General features: G+C 30.2%; 3 long non-coding RNA genes across 5 annotated transcripts; all 3 read right to left on the reverse strand.

Moving 5' to 3' along the window:
- Window positions 1–3,440: 3,440 nt before the first annotated feature.
- On the reverse strand, window positions 3,441–5,007 carry LOC125588726. The gene is made up of 2 exons (XR_007324858.1): window positions 4,030–5,007; window positions 3,441–3,934 (listed from the first exon to the last, which is right to left on the reverse strand). It is a non-coding gene; the product is annotated as an uncharacterized LOC125588726 (long non-coding RNA).
- Window positions 5,008–5,334: 327 nt separating this feature from the next.
- On the reverse strand, window positions 5,335–6,995 carry LOC111206684. Of its 2 annotated transcripts, XR_002658938.2 has the most exons (3): window positions 6,596–6,927; window positions 6,011–6,180; window positions 5,335–5,689 (listed from the first exon to the last, which is right to left on the reverse strand). It is a non-coding gene; the product is annotated as an uncharacterized LOC111206684 (long non-coding RNA). The 2 variants fall into 2 exon arrangements; XR_007324859.1 differs by having other exon boundaries at window positions 6,011–6,995.
- Window positions 6,996–14,378: 7,383 nt separating this feature from the next.
- LOC106420601 lies at window positions 14,379–15,658 on the reverse strand. 2 transcript variants are annotated; one of them, XR_001284018.3, is made up of 4 exons: window positions 15,250–15,582; window positions 14,963–15,102; window positions 14,722–14,765; window positions 14,379–14,587 (listed from the first exon to the last, which is right to left on the reverse strand). It is a non-coding gene; the product is annotated as an uncharacterized LOC106420601 (long non-coding RNA). The 2 variants fall into 2 exon arrangements; XR_007324860.1 differs by lacking the exons at window positions 14,379–14,587; window positions 14,722–14,765 and having other exon boundaries at window positions 14,858–15,102; window positions 15,250–15,658.
- Window positions 15,659–17,840: the final 2,182 nt, after the last annotated feature.

Genomic DNA, 17,840 nt, shown 5'->3' on the forward strand with positions numbered 1-17,840 from the left:
TCGACGGCAACACTGTCAGGGACTTGGACTTTTGAGGCGACTGCTTTGAATTTTTCCATGAAGTCGCGGAGGCTTTGGGTCGGTCCTTGAGATAGATTCCATAAATCGGACAGAGTTGCTCCTTGTCTTGTAAACATGATGTAGTGCTTGAGGAACGCAGTTGTCAGATCGTGGAAATCGTTGATAGAGTCGCGCTCCAATCCAGTGAACCATCCGAGGGCTGGTCCTTGAAGACTTTCCACGAAGAGTCGACAGTAGCCAGCGTCTCTTTCTTCTTCAGAGAAGTTGGTTCGACCCATCGTGATGTTGAAAGCAGTGATGTGGTCGGTTGGATCTGCCTTTCCGGCGTAAGTCGGGAGGCGAATTTTCTCGGTCGGACGGTAACGTACGTCGGTGATCTTCCGGGAAAATGGGGTTTTTAAGGTTTCGGCGAGGACACGTTCGATCAGCGGTGCTGAAGTAGGTCCTTCGAGCATTCGGTCTTTCATGTCCAGGACTGATTGCTTAAGCTCAGCGAGTTTCCGGATGGTAACGAGGTCGACGCCGCCGGGAGTTTGGACCTGTTCGGCACTCGTGTTTGCTGGGTTTCCGGCACTAGCTGTTCGGTAAGTGTCGAACAGTTGTTTTCGGACCGTCGTAGCCGGATCTCCCGAGCCTCCGGCCAGCGGAGCTAGAATGGCGGCGATTGCGACGAGTTGTTCGGTCGTCGCCTTTTGGGCGGCGCCTTGCTGCGCCATCCTCTCGAGTATGGTTTCTGCAAAGGCCGCTGCTGTTGGAGCGCCTTCGGTCACAGGCGACTCGTCGTCGGACGGCGAGTCGGGTCGAGTCATGATCTTTTCTGACGCTACTCTGTCTGCCCCACGGTGGGCGCCAACTGTTTAAACTGAGACTGTCAATAAACTAGTAAAGAGAAGAGACGAGTTCTCGTCGGTGGGTCAAGACAAAGACGTGTTTTATCAGATCAATGAGTCGAAACCAAGTTATAAAAAGGGGAAGAGAACAGAGGAAAAAGTCCGGCGAAGACAAATTCGTCGGACCGTACAAGTCGGCGAGATGTAAGATGTAAAACCCTAATTCTAGCCGAAAGTGAGTGTAGTAATTTGCGGATCCCCTCCTTGTTGCCTTGTCTCCTCCTTTTATAGGTGAATGCTCGTTGACCTAATATGTATTGTCTCGATGGGCCTCTTCGAGTAGTTGGGCTGACTCGTCGGGCCGTTGTGTCAGGTCGACGAGCCGATGACGTTTAGTCAATCACCTCATCGAATGAAAGTAGTCTGAGCCGAGCTGAACACCGGCTTTCGAGTCGACGAGCCGATCTTCTGTGTTGTAATCATATGTCTGGGTAATTGTCTTGCGGGCCTTTTGGGAGGGCTAAGCCCATACCCAACAAGAGTCAAAGATTTATAATGTTTAGAGAGTAAAAAGTGCTCACCGAGAAGATCTGTGTGTTTATCAACAATGTCGGTGAACACTTGGAGATCTCGTATACGAAAGTGCTGAGAATCAATCTGGCAGTCCACTTCATGAACAGGAGCAAAGGTTGTCTTGTTGTTGAAGCTGATCCCGTGCTTATGTGGTGAGACTCTGCAAACTGATTTGGAAGGTCTGATGCTGAACCCGTTGAGCTTGTAAATTGTGTTGGGTTTCAGTTCCTCTTTGAAGCGGGGAAGGAAGTGTGTGGAGATAAACCCCTGAATGGTTGTTGACTGTGGTGGTTTCATTACGCAAGAGTTAGTAATGAATGTTAACAATAAAAGTATGGTAGTTTAAGTTGAGAGAATACCTTTGAGTCTATGAGGAGAAACTCAACTCCCATGAGTATGTTCGCCTTTTTGAAGTTCCGGGCTTCCCAGCAATGAATCAGTTTGACAAAAACTTTCTTGTTACAGAAATCTCCTTAGAGGTCATCAAACGTTGTTGGGACAGCGAGGGTTGTTGGAGGAGCCATTGTCTTTTTTTGCTGGATTTCTTTGGAGTCTTCTTTGATGGGTGTGAGGTTGATGGTGTTGAGATAATGGGTTTTATAAAGACGTGTTTGATGTAAATTTATACATTTTCCTTTTATTGTTTAATGTAGTATTTCTATTTTTTTAAATTGTATATTTGCTTCTTTTTTCTTATATTGTATATTTCCATTTATTATATTGTATATTACCTTTTATTTTATTTTATTTTTCATTTTAAGATAAATGTTTAATGTAGAATTTCTATTTTCTAAAATGTATATTTACTTATTATTTTATCTTATATTGTATATATACATTTCTTATATTGTATATTACTTATTATCGATTTTTTACATTTTAAGATAATTGTTTAATGTAGTATTTCCATTTTTAAAATTGAATATTTACTAATTATTTATTTTAACTTATATTGCATATATAAATTTCTTATATTGTATATTACTTATTATCGTTTTTTTTACATTTAAAGATAAATGTTTGATGTTTATGTTTAAAATAAATTATTTCAAATATAATGTTTGATATTTAAAATACATATATTATATATTCTTAAATACCAAACATCATCAAATTTAGTTACAATATTATAAATATTTCGTTAGTAAGACTGACAGATAAGTTATGTTTAACTTTTGGATTTCATACCTCACTCATCTCGTTCATAATGTCCGGTGCCTGTCTTTTGCGGAGCACATAAGCCACTTCAGGATTTGAAATCATATCCACATACCTAGTAAGATCAAGCACAGTAAGTGGAACCAAAATAAAACATATGAGCTTTCAAGAGTGAGAACCACATACAGATTCACATTAACAAAAGATAGAGTGAGTATATCGAAAGGAATTCACACATATAGAAACATAAAGATCATAATCAAGAACAGTTCTTAGGACAAAATCAACACCAGGAACAGGATGCAACCACTTACCAGGCGGCTCACACCAGAATCTGGACGAAGCTCAATAGCAGACGTAGCAAAATCCTTCCCGTACTTGGTCGTGAATTGCTTAACGATTTCTGAGAGCTCAGGGACATCTGATAACCTCTGGGAAGTGAATTACTACACACACAACATGATTGACATAGATTCTCTCTTCGATACTCAATCGAATCAGATCCAGTGGCTCCGTAACGGTGGCGTCTTCCTCGGCGGACATAGAGGGTTTTGAAATTGCGAAGAAGAAGACACTACAAGAAATATTGGTATTAGTAGCGTCGAGAATGTGCTACCATATCGAAGAACGCCGTGACAGCCGCAGCTATAATAGATCCCCTCCCTATCATAGCATTTTTTCGTGTGCTATATTAAATTGAGATGTTATAGTTAATCGTGAGCTATACGATAGTCGTTTATAGCATTTGATTTGTGCTATTACGTAGTTTTTATGGCTTTTTTTAGTGCTGTAAAATATTTTATAATAACATAAATACAATGCTATAATTTAAAATAAAATACAAAAATTAATTTGTAATTAAAAATAAATTTTTATTTATTAATTAAAACTTAAATTACAAATAAATATAACACTAAACCAGAATTAAAAAATTAAATACACCAGAACACATTAAACCAAAACTAATTAAACACACATAAAACCAAACCTAATTAACAAAACCTAAACCTAAGCCGCCGCATATCAGCTACGCCTTCGTCTCCGTCACCACAGCGCTTCAACGTCACCATCTTTCAGTCACATACCACTTCTTCTACACCGACGCCTCAACCGACTCTGGATGCTATGGCTGAAGAAATGATTCAATCTTGTGTTGGAGCCACCGTTCGAGCCAAATCTTCAGTCTCCTCCATAGAATCTCATGTCTTTCTCCACATTCTAAAAAACAAATCAGTATGTAAACACATACAAGATGAATTTATCAAGAGATCTAAGATATAATCAACAGATGGAGGTGGTGGCGCCTCCTTCTCCTCTGCCAAATCTTCTGTCTCCTCCGTAAAATCTCATGTCTCCTCCACATTCCAAAACAGCAAATCAGTATGTAGACAAATAAAAAATGAATCTTATCAACAGTTTTAAGGAGAGCCAAACGAAAACAACTTACACAAATTCGGAAATAAAGGAGACAGATTTCGTTTGAGCTGATGGGATTGAGGCATGAACCAACGAGGTGAGAAGTGGAGTCCTTCGTAAAAGATGGAGAATTTTTCTGGGTTTCTTAGGGTTTATTCCAGAGAAGAAGAAAAGATGGATTCATTTTTTTTTTAGGTTTACGACGGTAGAAGAGGAGAGGAGCAGAGATCGAGAAAGAGAGGAAACCATTAAAAAAAGAAGCAAATATTTATGTCCCTTAGATTAAATTCATCAATAGTTAAGGTTAAAAAAGAAGTTATCCCCACATTCTTGTATTAGCCAATAGAAAAGAATCACTACGATTGCTATTAAAAAAAAAGAATAACGTAAAAGGAGGTGAGATAGAGATTGTAGTTTGTACCACACAATTCTTTCTTTTTTATTTTATTTTATTTAATCTTATTAAGTTTGACATATCATTTTATATGTTTACAAAGACTAATGTTTGAAGATTAAGTGATGGTTAATTTCAGTAATTACAATTTGTAATTGCAAAAATATCAATTATGATATATAATTATGATTTTCTTTAAAAAAATTAAGAATTGTTATAAAAGGATTTAGAGTTTGAGTATCAATTTGAAGAATAGGGTTTGAGTATCAATTTGAAGAATAGGGTTTGATGTAGGGTTTGGTGTTTGGCATTTATAGTATATGTATTTGATTAAATTTAAAATTTAGATTTTGTATTTAGAGTTCACAGTTATAGTGTATATGTTAGAATTTAGAGTACAATTTAAATTTTTGAAATTTGTAAATTAGGATTTATGATGTAGGTTAATTTGAAGTATGTGGTTTAGAGTTTAGGGTTAAGATTTATAATTAATTATATGGTTTGAATTTTAGAACATATTTGGAGTCTAATTAAAACTTATATTATAAATTAAGAAAATAGATTTATGACTTTGTATTTAAGATTTAAGTTTGGGGTTTAGGGTATTATATTTAGGGTATAGATTTAAGATTTAATGTTTGAGGGTTATAATTTAAATTTGAGATTCTATTTTTAAAATTATTAAATTTTAAATATATATGTAAGATCGAAATTATATTATGAAAATATTGAAATTTTAATGTTTATGTTTAGGGTAAGGGTTTAAACCCCAAATTAATCATATACCCAAATCTAACTAAAAATCTTAAAACTCTACTGTTCATTATTTAAGTTCAAATATTAAATTTAATCTAAATGTTTAATTATCATTTATACATTGCAATTCAATCATATACCCCAAATTAGATTTTTTTTTTCTTTTTTTTTTGTCACCAATTGAGATACATTGCATTTGAGTTTTTATAAATCAAAATTCGTTTACAAAACTGTAACCGTTTTATCAAACTAATATATATATAGCAACAGTTTAATGTAAAGTACCAGAGACATCAAAGGTACCACCACCAAGATCAAAGACAATAATTATTTAATTGCTTCTCCTTTCAAAAGCATAAACCAAAGAAGTAGCAGTAGGCTCATTGATAATACGAAGAACATCAAGCCCAGCAATGCGATCAGCATCTATAGTAGCTGTCATCCGCGAGTCAATGTGAAACCTCCCAGCTGCAAACTGTTGTTTACTAATGGCGGTACACTCAAGTTTGACGTTTCCGTTCTCATCTTCTTGTGTGAGGACCTGCAAAAACGGTAACGAGACTTGTAACAAAGGCGTCTTTGAATAAGACTGTTTCACTAAACAATAGTTCTGAGAACCTCATAGAGAGAGACAGATCAATGTCTAATTCATCATAATCTGAGACAAACTAGAATATGTACACGAGTTATGTAATAGCATTTTTACAGCTAAGCCTCAACTCTCAGCTGATAATGTCGCATAAACTAGAATACGTACACGAGTTATGAGTTTGGAGACTACTTAGAGGGATTATAAGCAACCAAGACTCAAACTTTAAACTTATATATTCATAACAAACAAACTTCAACCTACTGTTCAAACCTTCAAGGAAGAACAAAGCATAGATCCCGCCAAGAGGACAGATTAGCCTGACTCGTTTTGCTGCAAGTTTCTGTAGTTGCTGTGATCAGTTCCGGTATGACATAACTTACGGTGTAGGGGTCCATCCCTGAACTGGTACAACTCCTTGAGGCATCATTAAAATGGTAAAACTTTTCACAGAAAACGCATATCAGAACTCAGTTCCCAGTTGCATAAATCAATAGAAGAGAAACAATCAGAATCACACACCAAAAAGACAAACCAACATAAACAATCCAGTTCTGGTCATACCGTAAACAAATACAATAGTAAGTGAACAAAATCAAGGTGGAGTTTTGTCAAGAGGAAACAGCAGAAAGGAGAGATTTTTAATAGAAATGAACATAAACAGTAATGCCGAAATCGATTGAACAAAATCAAGGGGGTTTTGTCAGCTAAATCGAACAAAAGAAACTCGTGAAAACTGTAAACAACAAAAAAAGGGAGATTTTTATAGACACAATTGAAATTGGAGCACTGGAGTAGAAGAAAACCTGGAATCTAGTGGGCTATTAAGGTCATAAACGTCTTCACGCTGAGCCATACCTTGTCAAAGGATATAGGTCGATGACCTCTAGAGTTTTGATTTCTGTGCAATTGAGATTGATAAAACAAAGGGAATATGAAGAAGAAGCGGCAAATGTGATGGTGGTGAAAAGCAGCGGAGGAAGGTGAAGGAGCCAATTCGCCGTGGATGGAGGAGTTTGGGTATGACGAAGAAGAAGAGTCCAGCGGCTTGACAGATTAGGGTTCCTGAGTTTGACTTTGAACAAGACCAATCCATATGTGTTTCTTCAACCGAAATGGATAGTTTTAAACAAGGAGAGTTTCAGTTTCTATTGCTTTAAACACTAGAGTTTTTTTGACTAGCACTTTAATCCTTCAAAGTGACATTTTTATCGTAATAAACCTCAAAACACGTTTTTCTGTTAGTACTGTTCATTTTACGGGTCAAAATGATAACGTGTCGGATTTTTTTAAAAATAAAAAAATAAAATATAGAAAAATACAGAAAAATCAAATGAAATTGGAAAAAATTTTAAAAAAAAATTTAAAATGTCAAATTTAAAAAAGAAATTTTTAAGAAAAATTTTAAATTTTTTTTAATATACGATCTAAAATTAAAACTTCAAACTTAAAAATTAAAATTGTAATTGATGGTGACCACACGCAGGGCTAATAGTTCTCTCAGATAGATTATATTGAGTTTTGCTCCAAAAATATTTTCTAAGAAAGAAAATGACTAAAAATGTTTCATTAAAGATGCAAAAGACTCTTATGATCTAAATAAATAAATACAAATAAATAAAGAAAAATTTCAAATTATTTTTTTTTTAAATATTTTAGATCTTATTTTAGGATTTTTGAAATTTTTTTTTCGTTTTTAAATTTGACATTTTAATTTTAGATGTTATTTTTTAATTTTTTTGAATTTTTAGTATTTTTATTTATTTTTACGTTTGAAATTTTAATTTTTATGTTTTTTGAATTTTTTTAATTTTTTTTATTTTGTTTTGAATTTTGTATAATTTTTTATAAATTGTTCCAATTTCATTGGAATTTTTCTGTATTTTTATGTATTTTTTTTTATTTTTAAGAAAAAAAAACCGACAAGTCATTATTTTAACCCGTAAAATAAACAGTACCGGTCTCCTATGAACTAGAAAACGTCGTTGGAGGTTTATTATGATAAAAATGTCACTTTGAAGGTTTAAAGTGTTTGTAAAAAAACTTCGGTGTTTAAAGTGGTAGAAAGTGACACTCTCAGTGTTTAAAATGTGATTTTCCCGTAACGAAGACGATGATAGAGAAAATAAATAAGTTTTTTTTTCTTTGTAAAATGAAAATGACTTGGGCAAAAAAATAACAATTTCTACCAAAACATAATTTTTAATTTTTTGGTGGGAATGTGAAATTTCGTTAAGTGTTTTACCCTCCAAAATAACATTTCAGCTACAAAACTGAATTTTGCGTTTCCGCTTAATAAATTTTTTTCATAGCACGAATTTAATGCTACGATTGAGTTGTGATCTGATTTTGGCACTTTTGGTAGCAGTTGGCGAATTCGTACTACCACGAATTGCTACCAATACCCACATTTCTTGTAGCGAGAATCTATACTCCGATGTCTCTCTCAATTTGGTCACCGATGAAAGAGAAGAAGAAGAAGAATCTATTTAAAGATGAATCTATACTCCGATGTCTTTCTCAATTGCAAAGAAGAAGAAGAAGAATCTATACTACGGTGATGTCTTCCTCGGCGGACATTTTTTTTATGTCACCGATGTCTCTCTCAATTAGGCTTCATCGTTACGGTTTTTTTTTACTTTTTGGCTTTAATTTGCCACGTGTCATCCAAAAAAAGCTGTATTTTTTGCTGAGGTGGACGCTCCATGGAGCCTCAAAAGGTCTCTTTTATTAGTAAGGACTAGGAGTTAATCCGCGCTACGTGCGGGGCTATTTTAATTTTTAAATGTTAACTACATAGTTATTCATTTGGACGTTGTATTCTGAACAACAATAAAATTCTAAATTGTATGTTTGTGTGAATAGTAATTTCTTTAGAAAAAAATAAAAAAACTATACATTTTTCATATAGATGTTTCATATAGTTTTTCATTTTTTTATATTATATATTTACTTATTATTTAAATTTTCTTAATTTGTAGGACAACTCTTTCAAATAGTCGTTTTTAAGTTTTTGTCACAAAATAGTCATCAATAAGGAAATGACCAAAATAACCCATTTTATTTTGAAAATTTTAATATTTCTTTTTTATTTTTCAAACTTTAAAATCATATCCACAAAACTCCACCCCATAACTCTAAACCCTAAGTATAGTTTATTTAACCTTATAGCATAGATGTATTTTAACTCTTTAATAAATGTTTAATTTATTTTTTTCTATTTTTTATATTGTATATTTACTTACTGTTTATCTTCTCTTATTTTGTTTAGTTATTTATTATAATTTTTTTTGCTTTTATATCAATCATAATATTACGATATATATTTTAATATAATATTTTATTTCTTATACACTATATTTACTTATTATTTATTTTTTCTTATATTTTATATTTACTTATTATAGTATATAACATTTCTATATGATTAATATTACTAACAATAATATTAAAATATTACATAATATTAAATTATAAATCTATTATAATATTAGAATAAAAATAAAATATCATAATAATATTTCTTATTATTTATTTTTATACTAATATTTTTATGTCTTTTTTTTACATCAATCATCTACAAACTCATGCTGACTCTGTAAACCAAACCGGTAACTCTGTCCATGTGAACGACGAAAGACGGTTGTTTCCTAGCACTGCGTGCTAAGCTATCCGCCTTTTGATTTTCTGTCTGAGGTACATGAACGATCTCTGAGTTTAGAAAGCTTCTTTTCAGCAGTTTAATGTCTTCCTGATAATTATCAAACGCTGACCATTGTTCTGGTTCCGAAACCATCTTTATCAATTGAGAACAATCTGTCGCAAATGTGACCTGAAATTACCGTAAATTCTTCATGCATTCCATTGCCCATATTAGCGCTTCTACGTCCGAATGAAGAAGTGAAAGACTTGCCCGGACATTCCGTGCCCCTAGCAATCCATCAAAATCCGCTAAAGTGATGTACCAGCCTTGTCCTGAGAATTGTTCCTTATCTCTCCATGAGCAATCTATGAAACACCATTTTCCTGGTATTGTTGGTAAAATTCTTTCATGTACTTGATTTGCAACCCTCTGATTATTTGTTACATGTGCCTCCGCCCAAAGTGTTGATTCTAATTCCGGTAGTTTAAGCGTATCTCTTGGATCAACATCCAAATTGCTAAAAACTTTGTTGTTTTGACCTTTCTAAATATACCATAATATCCACGCAAATTGGTGATCCTCCATTTTTGGATTAACTCTCCAAAAAAAAAATGATCCATATTTTTATGTCTTATAGTCTATATTTACTAATTATTTATTTTACTATACATTTTTCAGATAGATGTTTAGTTTAGTTTTTCCAGTTCTAATATTATATATTTACTTATTTTGTATTTTTTCTTATACTGTATATTTACTTATTCTAATATTACGGTAGATGTTTAATATAATACTTGTAGTTCTTATATAGTATATTTACTTATTATTTATTTTACTATACATTTTTTCAGAGATATGTTAAATTTAGTCTTTTCATTTCTTAATTGTATTTTACCTTTTTTTCTTATACTATAAATTTACTTATTCTAATTTTCTTGTTTTTATATCAAATGATAATATTATGATAGATGTTTAATGTGATAAAAATATTATCTTATATTCTATGCTTATTTTTATTATATTGTATATTTACTTACAAAAATATTTGAAAATAGTAAAATGTTAAACTATACATTTTCAGATAAACTTTTAAAGTAGTTTTTTTATTTTTTATATTGTATATATATTTATCTAATTGTTTTGTTTTATATCAAATCATAATATTACGATAGATGTTTAATGTAGTATTTATATTTCTTATATTATATATTTACTTATTATTTACATTATTATATATTTTCAGATAAAGGTTTAATGTATTTTTTTGTATTTTTATATTGTATATTTACTTATAATTTATTTTTCTTATATTTTATATTTACTTATTCTAATATTATAATTGATGTTTAGTGTAATATTTTTATAATGTAAATTTTACATTTTTCAGATATATGTTTAATTTATTTTTTCCATTTTTTATATTTGTATTTACTTAATGTTTATCTTTTCTTATTTTTTATTTTTATATCAATGATAATATTACAATATATATTTAATGTAATATTTTTATTTCATATATACTATATTTACTTTTTTTTTTTATCTTTTATATTTACTTATTCTAATAATAAGATAATGTTTAATACGATAATGTTTAGTATAATATTTCGATTTCTTATATTTTGTATTTAGTTATTATTTTATAGATGTTTAATTTAGTTTTTCATTTCTCAATTGTATATTTACTTATTCTAATTTTTTTTTGTTTTTATATCAAATGATAATATTGTGATAGATGTTTAATGTAATATTTCTATTTATTATATTGTATATTTACTTATTATTTATTTTTCTTTATATTGTATATTTACTTATTATTGTTTAATGCAATATTTCTATTTCTTATATTGTTTATTTACTTATTATATATTTTTTATATTGCAAATTTACTTATTATTTATTTTCTATTTTTATGTCATATTTTGGTAGAATTGTTTCGCTGATGTGGACACTCTATGGAGCCTCAAAAGGTCCATTTTATTAGTATAGTTTTTTCATTTTCAATATTGTGTATATACTTAATATTTATCTTTTCTTTTCTTTTTTATTTTTATATCAATGATAATATTACGATATATATTTAATGTAATATTTTTATTTCTTATATACTATATTTACTTATTATTTATTTTTCTTATCTTTTATATTTACTTATTCTATTAATAAGATAATGTTTAATATGATAATGTTTAGTATAATATTTCGATTTCTTATATTTTGTATTCAGTTATTATTTTATAGATGTTTAATTTAGTATTTCATTTCTCAATTGTGTATTTACTTATTCTAATTTTTTTTTGTTTTTCTATTAAATGATAATATTATGATAGATGTTTAATGTAATATTTCTATTTATTATATTGTGTATTTACTTATTATTTATTTTTCCTTATATTGTATATTTACTTATTATTTTTTAATGCAATGTTTCTATTTCTTATATTGTTTATTTACTTATTATATATTTTTCTTTATATTGCAAATTTACTTATTATTTGTTTTTTATTTTTTAAATAATAATGCCACATGTCATATTTTGAGAGAATTTTTTCTGCTGATGTGGACGCTCTACGGAGCCTCAAAAGGTCCCTTTTATTAGTATTGATTTTATATCAATGATAATATTACGATATATATTTTATGTAATATTTTTATTTCTTATATACTATATTTACTTATTATTTTTTTTGATCTTTTATATTTACTTATTCTAATAATAAGATAATGTTTAATACGATAATGTTTAGTATAATATTTCGATTTCTTATATTTTGTATTTAGTTATTATTTTATAGATGTTTAATTTAGTTTTTCATTTCTCAATTGTATATTTACTTATTCTAATTTTTTTTTTATATCAAATGATAATATTGTGATAGATGTTTAATGTAATATTTCTATTTATTATATTGTATATTTACTTATTATTTATTTTTCTTTATATTGTATATTTACTTATTATTGTTTAATGCAATGTTTCTATTTCTTATATTGTTTATTTACTTATTATTTATTTTTTTATATTGCAAATTTACTTATTATTTATTTTCTATTTTTATGTCATATTTTGGGAGAATTGTTTCGCTGATGTGGACGCTCTATGGAGCCTCAAAAGATCCATTTTATTAGTATAGTTTTTTCATTTTTTATATTGTGTATTTACTTAATATTTATCTTTTCTTATTTTTTATTTTTATATCAATGATAATATTACGATATATATGTAATGTAATATTTTTATTTCTTATATACTATATTTACTTATTATTTATTTTTCTTATCTTTTATATTTACTTATTCTATTAATAAGATAATGTTTAATATGATAATGTTTAGTATAATATTTCGATTTCTTATATTTTGTATTCAGTTATTGTTTTATAGATGTTTAATTTAGTATTTCATTTCTCAATTGTATATTTACCTATTCTAATTTTTTTTTGTTTTTATATTAAATGATAATATTATGATAGATGTTTAATGTAATATTTCTATTTATTATATTGTATATTTACTTATTATTTATTTTTCCTTATATTGTATATTTACTTATTATTTTTTAATGCAATGTTTCTATTTCTTATATTGTTTATTTACTTATTATATATTTTTCTTTGTATTGCAAATTTACTTATTATTTATTTTTTATTTTTTAAATAATAATGCCACATGTCATATTTTGAGAGAATTTTTTCTGCTGATGTGGACGCTCTACGGAGCCTAAAAAGGTCTCTTTTATTAGTATAGATTTTATATCAATGATAATATTACGATATATATTTAATGTAATATTTTTATTTCTTATATACTATATTTACTTATTATTTATTTTTCTTATCTTTTATATTTACTTATTCTATTAATAAGATAATGTTTAATATGATAATGTTTAGTATAATATTTCAATTTCTTATATTTTGTATTCAGTTATTATTTTATAGATGTTTAATTTATTATTTCATTTCTCAATTGTATATTTACTTATTCTATTTTTTTTTGTTTTTATATTAAATGATAATATTATGATAGATGTTTAATGTAATATTTCTATTTATTATATTGTATATTTACTTATTATTTATTTTTCTTATCTTTTATAGTTACTTATTCTATTAATAAGATAATGTTTAATATGATAATGTTTAGTATAATATTTCGATTTCTTATATTTTGTATTCAGTTATTATTTTATAGATGTTTAATTTAGTATTTCATTTCTCAATTGTATATTTACTTATTCTATTTTTTTTTGTTTTTATATTAAATGATAATATTATGATAGATGTTTAATGTAATATTTCTATTTATTATATTTTATATTTACTTATTATTATTTTTTTCCTTATATTGTACATTTACTTATTATTTTTAATGCAATGTTTCTATTTCTTATATTGTTTATTTACTTATTATATATTTTTCTTTATATTGCAAATTTACTTATTATTTATTTTTTATTTTTTAAATAATAATGCCACATGTCATATTTTGAGAGAATTTTTTCTGCTGATGTGGCCGCTCTACGGAGCCTCAAAAGGTCTTTTTTATTAGTATAGATGTTTAATATGATAATGTTTAGTATAATATTTCGATTTCTTATATTTTGTATTCAGTTATTATTTTATAGATGTTTAATTTACTATTTCATTTCTCAATTGTATATTTACCTATTCTAATTTTTTTTTGTTTTTATATTAAATGATAATATTATGATAGATGTTTAATGTAATATTTCTATTTATTATATTGTATATTTACTTATTATTTATTTTTCCTTATATTGTATATTTACTTATTATTTTTTAATGCAATGTTTCTATTTCTTATATTGTTTATTTACTTATTATATATTTTTCTTTATATTGCAAATTTACTTATTATTTATTTTTTATTTTTTAAATAATAATGTCACATGTCATATTTTGAGAGAATTTTTTCTGCTGATGTGGACCCTCTACGGAGCCTAAAAAGGTCCCTTTTATTAGTATAGATTTCAAATCTTAAATTTAATCTAAAAGTAATATAAATGATAATTTTTAAACATGACCTTCATAATATATATTGCAATAAGAAGAACAAGTTTTGCATAAGATCATCCAAACACTAAACTAACATGACTATCGAGAAAAATGAGAAAATGGTTGCTTGGTCCCTTCAAGAGTTGTGGCTCTTCTTGGTATCCACAATCTTTTCCTCAGGCATCGTTGCTGAGAAAAGGTACAGAAACAGACAGTTCAAGACATTCTTCTCGATTAGTGATCAAAGTTCCACTTAAGAAATTTTCAATCTAAGTAGCCAAAACTGGGTACACAAGCTTCACGAAAACAGAAAATCAACGAACCTGATGTTCAAGCATAAACTATCCTTCACAAGCTTCCTTATGTTCTGGCTTGTAGTTTTTTTTCAAAAACAAACCAACATCCTTTTTAGAAAATGAGAGATTGATATCTATTCATTAAGCAAGACAGTAATAAAAAAATCTTCAGATTAACAGGCCTTCCATTCACTAATCTAATGATTCAGTAAACACTATCTCCACCAAATCACAGCTCTACAAAGTTAAGAACAAGTACGAGCTTTACATTTGCAGATCGGGAAAGGACAAAAACATAGTCCTCGTCCTCAGATCAGAGGATTTACTGCCGCCGCCTTCGACGCTGCTCCGCCTTGTCACTGCCGCCTTCAAGCTCACGACAACAAACTCTGCTCACGACCCACCTTCCTGTACCAAAATCAAAACAAAATCACCACATACGCCACAAACCAAAACTGCAAGTTCAAGAACTTAGCTTCTTCTATACATGAAACCTTCATTTAGTTCCATGAAAATCTGCAAGTTTAGTTAGTAAGTTCTCTGTGAATGGCTAACCTTTGAACGTTTTGCTAAGGACGAGAGTATTCCGTCTTTCTCTTCTATGTAGCAGAACTCATCACCACTCGCATAACTCATCACCAGGCTAATCAGATTTCACAAAATTTGTTAAAACTCAATTATCACTATGAAAGCTCCAGCAGAGCCGGCCCTTGCCATAGGCCAATGAAGCATGGGCTTCCAGCCTTATTATTATTAAGTATAATATCGGCCACAAAATCCACAAAAGTAACTTTAGTCCATTGGTTAAATGGCTGTATACTCTATAAGAGGTTAAAGGTTCGACCCCAACCAGCCACATTATTATTTTTGGCTTGTAGCCTCAATAAAACAAGGACCGGCCCTGGCTCCAGCCACCCAAGTGCTAGAAACTAAACCAGCTGATAAAGTGATATACATGTTTTATACCTTGGGTCGGTTCATGACGAGACTGGCCAGAATCTGACCAGAGATGTTGGAGCAAAGTGATAGAGTCTTGATATCAAAAACTCAATGAAACTCTCCTCTGCACATGCCAAGTCCGTGTAAACACAAAGATTCACAGAAGCCACTTTGTATATCTGTTCAAAGTTTGAAGCTTTATGAAATTCATTAAATTGAAATTCATTAACTTTAGTGATGAGATCTAAGTATTCGTCAGTAACAACCATCCTCTTCAACCTTGTTTCTTCAAGCTAAGTGTAAGACTCAGACATCAGCGACCTCTAGAAGAAAAAGAAGAAGCGAGAGAAGGCAAAGGTGATGGTGGTGAAGAGCGACGGAGGAAGGCGGAAGAGCCAATTTGCCGTAATGGAATGAGAGAGGCTGTGTAATAACCTCACGAGCATATAGAATTTTGGTGGAGAAAAATTCCACTCGACCAATTTGGAGTTGGCTCCACCAGAATTAAAAATAAAAATCGATCCCGTGAATTATTCTCGACGGACTGTGTCGTGGCCAAAATACCTACTCTTGATAGTTCTGGTCGAGTTTATTATGGTCAAGTTTTATTCAAGCCAGAAGATTTTATATAAAAGCAAGACAAGATTCGATGGACGAAAAAACGTTTGGTTGAGAACTGGCTAGGAATAGTTTGAACTGCTTGTTAATTTAAATTAGTCATGTGAGTTGCACCAGCTTGTGTGCTTGCTTGCTGGCTGGACCAGTCATGTGCCATGCACCTTCTTGCCTGCCTTCTTGTTGAATGATCAGTCATGTGCAAGGCACACCTGCTTGAAGTTTTTCTTTATGGGAGGGAAAGGTCAGCTGCTCGCTGCTGGAAGTAATGAAACAGCTCACCACCTGTCTCCTCTCAGCCTTGCCTTGTGTTTTGTGAAACCCTCACCTGAAATAACTTCCTAACATATTTAACTCTTTCTCCACCAGTTTGGTCGTGCATACACCTGTGAGAAACACATAAAAATCAGAGAGAGAGAAGAGAGAAAAGTGACAGAAAAATTCAAAGAAAAATTCATGAAAAATTCAGAAAAAAATTCAGAGAAGAAGAGTGAGCATGGACAACCCTTTCCCACCATCTTGTGACTTTAATCAGTGAGTATTTGTGTGGTAAAGAGTTGGAGATTTGGTGTCCTGAAGTTGAGAATCACCCATGTTCTTCAGCCTTTGATTTTAATCTGTAAAGATGTAAGTTGTTGTGTGGATCAGTTTTATGTGAGCATTTATGTTGGATTGACTGCGATTCAGCTTTGTTCTGATTGAGTCCGACCTTTTCTTGATGTGGTACTAATCAGGTTTCGCGTGGCTTCATCTTAAAGTGGTGTATCAGTTGAGTTCAGACAGTGTTTGATTTGAACCGGTAAACTGTTTTGCCTTTTGATCCAGATCAGTTTAGATTGTAACCAGCTGGCTGAGTTGTTGTTCTTCCTCTCTGGATTAATTTCTTAATCCCTTGTATAGATTTATATTAGTTCAGTTCATGGTCCCCTATCATCTAGAAAACTTTGCTGAAACGATTTATGTTTGAACCGAACTGAAGCTGCCTTGAACTTTCCTTAGTAGCTGTCCTGAATCTTGAACTATGGGGTTGAAACAGACTGATTAACCTTTGTTCCAACCATTCTGTTATTGGTACATATGGTCAAGGATAGTGTTCGGATCAGCCGGATCCTTATGGTGGTTTTAAATCAAGAATTCCAGAAGTCGAGTGTGATTAGCTTGAGCTTGAGTATAGTCTTCCTTAGCCAATCTCATGGATTTAAAGGTGAGTCTAGATAAATGATTAAAGAGTTATTAATTAGTGTTGCATGATTGAAAATGTAGATGATTGATAGGCTTTGTCCCTTGATCAATATTTAATTGGTGAGGTGTTTACTTAGTGTAAACACTTAATAATTATTTATGAATGATCATAGAGGTTTATTCCAAACTTTAGTACTTGTTCTCAAGTACTAATACATATGTATAGTATTAAATATATAAGTATAAATCATGTGAAGTCTTATTGTATACTCACTCTCCCGAAAGTTTCCGCATTACCGTGAATTGTTCATGCGATATGGAACAAGGTTACGAAGACACGATGATGGGGTCGCACCCTGGAGGCCGTGTAACTGCATGCAGCGTTAGATGTTCGATCTTGGAATATCTAA

The sequence above is a fragment of the Brassica napus genome, chromosome C6 (assembly GCF_020379485.1).
Source record: "Brassica napus cultivar Da-Ae chromosome C6, Da-Ae, whole genome shotgun sequence".
NCBI lineage: Eukaryota > Viridiplantae > Streptophyta > Magnoliopsida > Brassicales > Brassicaceae > Brassica > Brassica napus.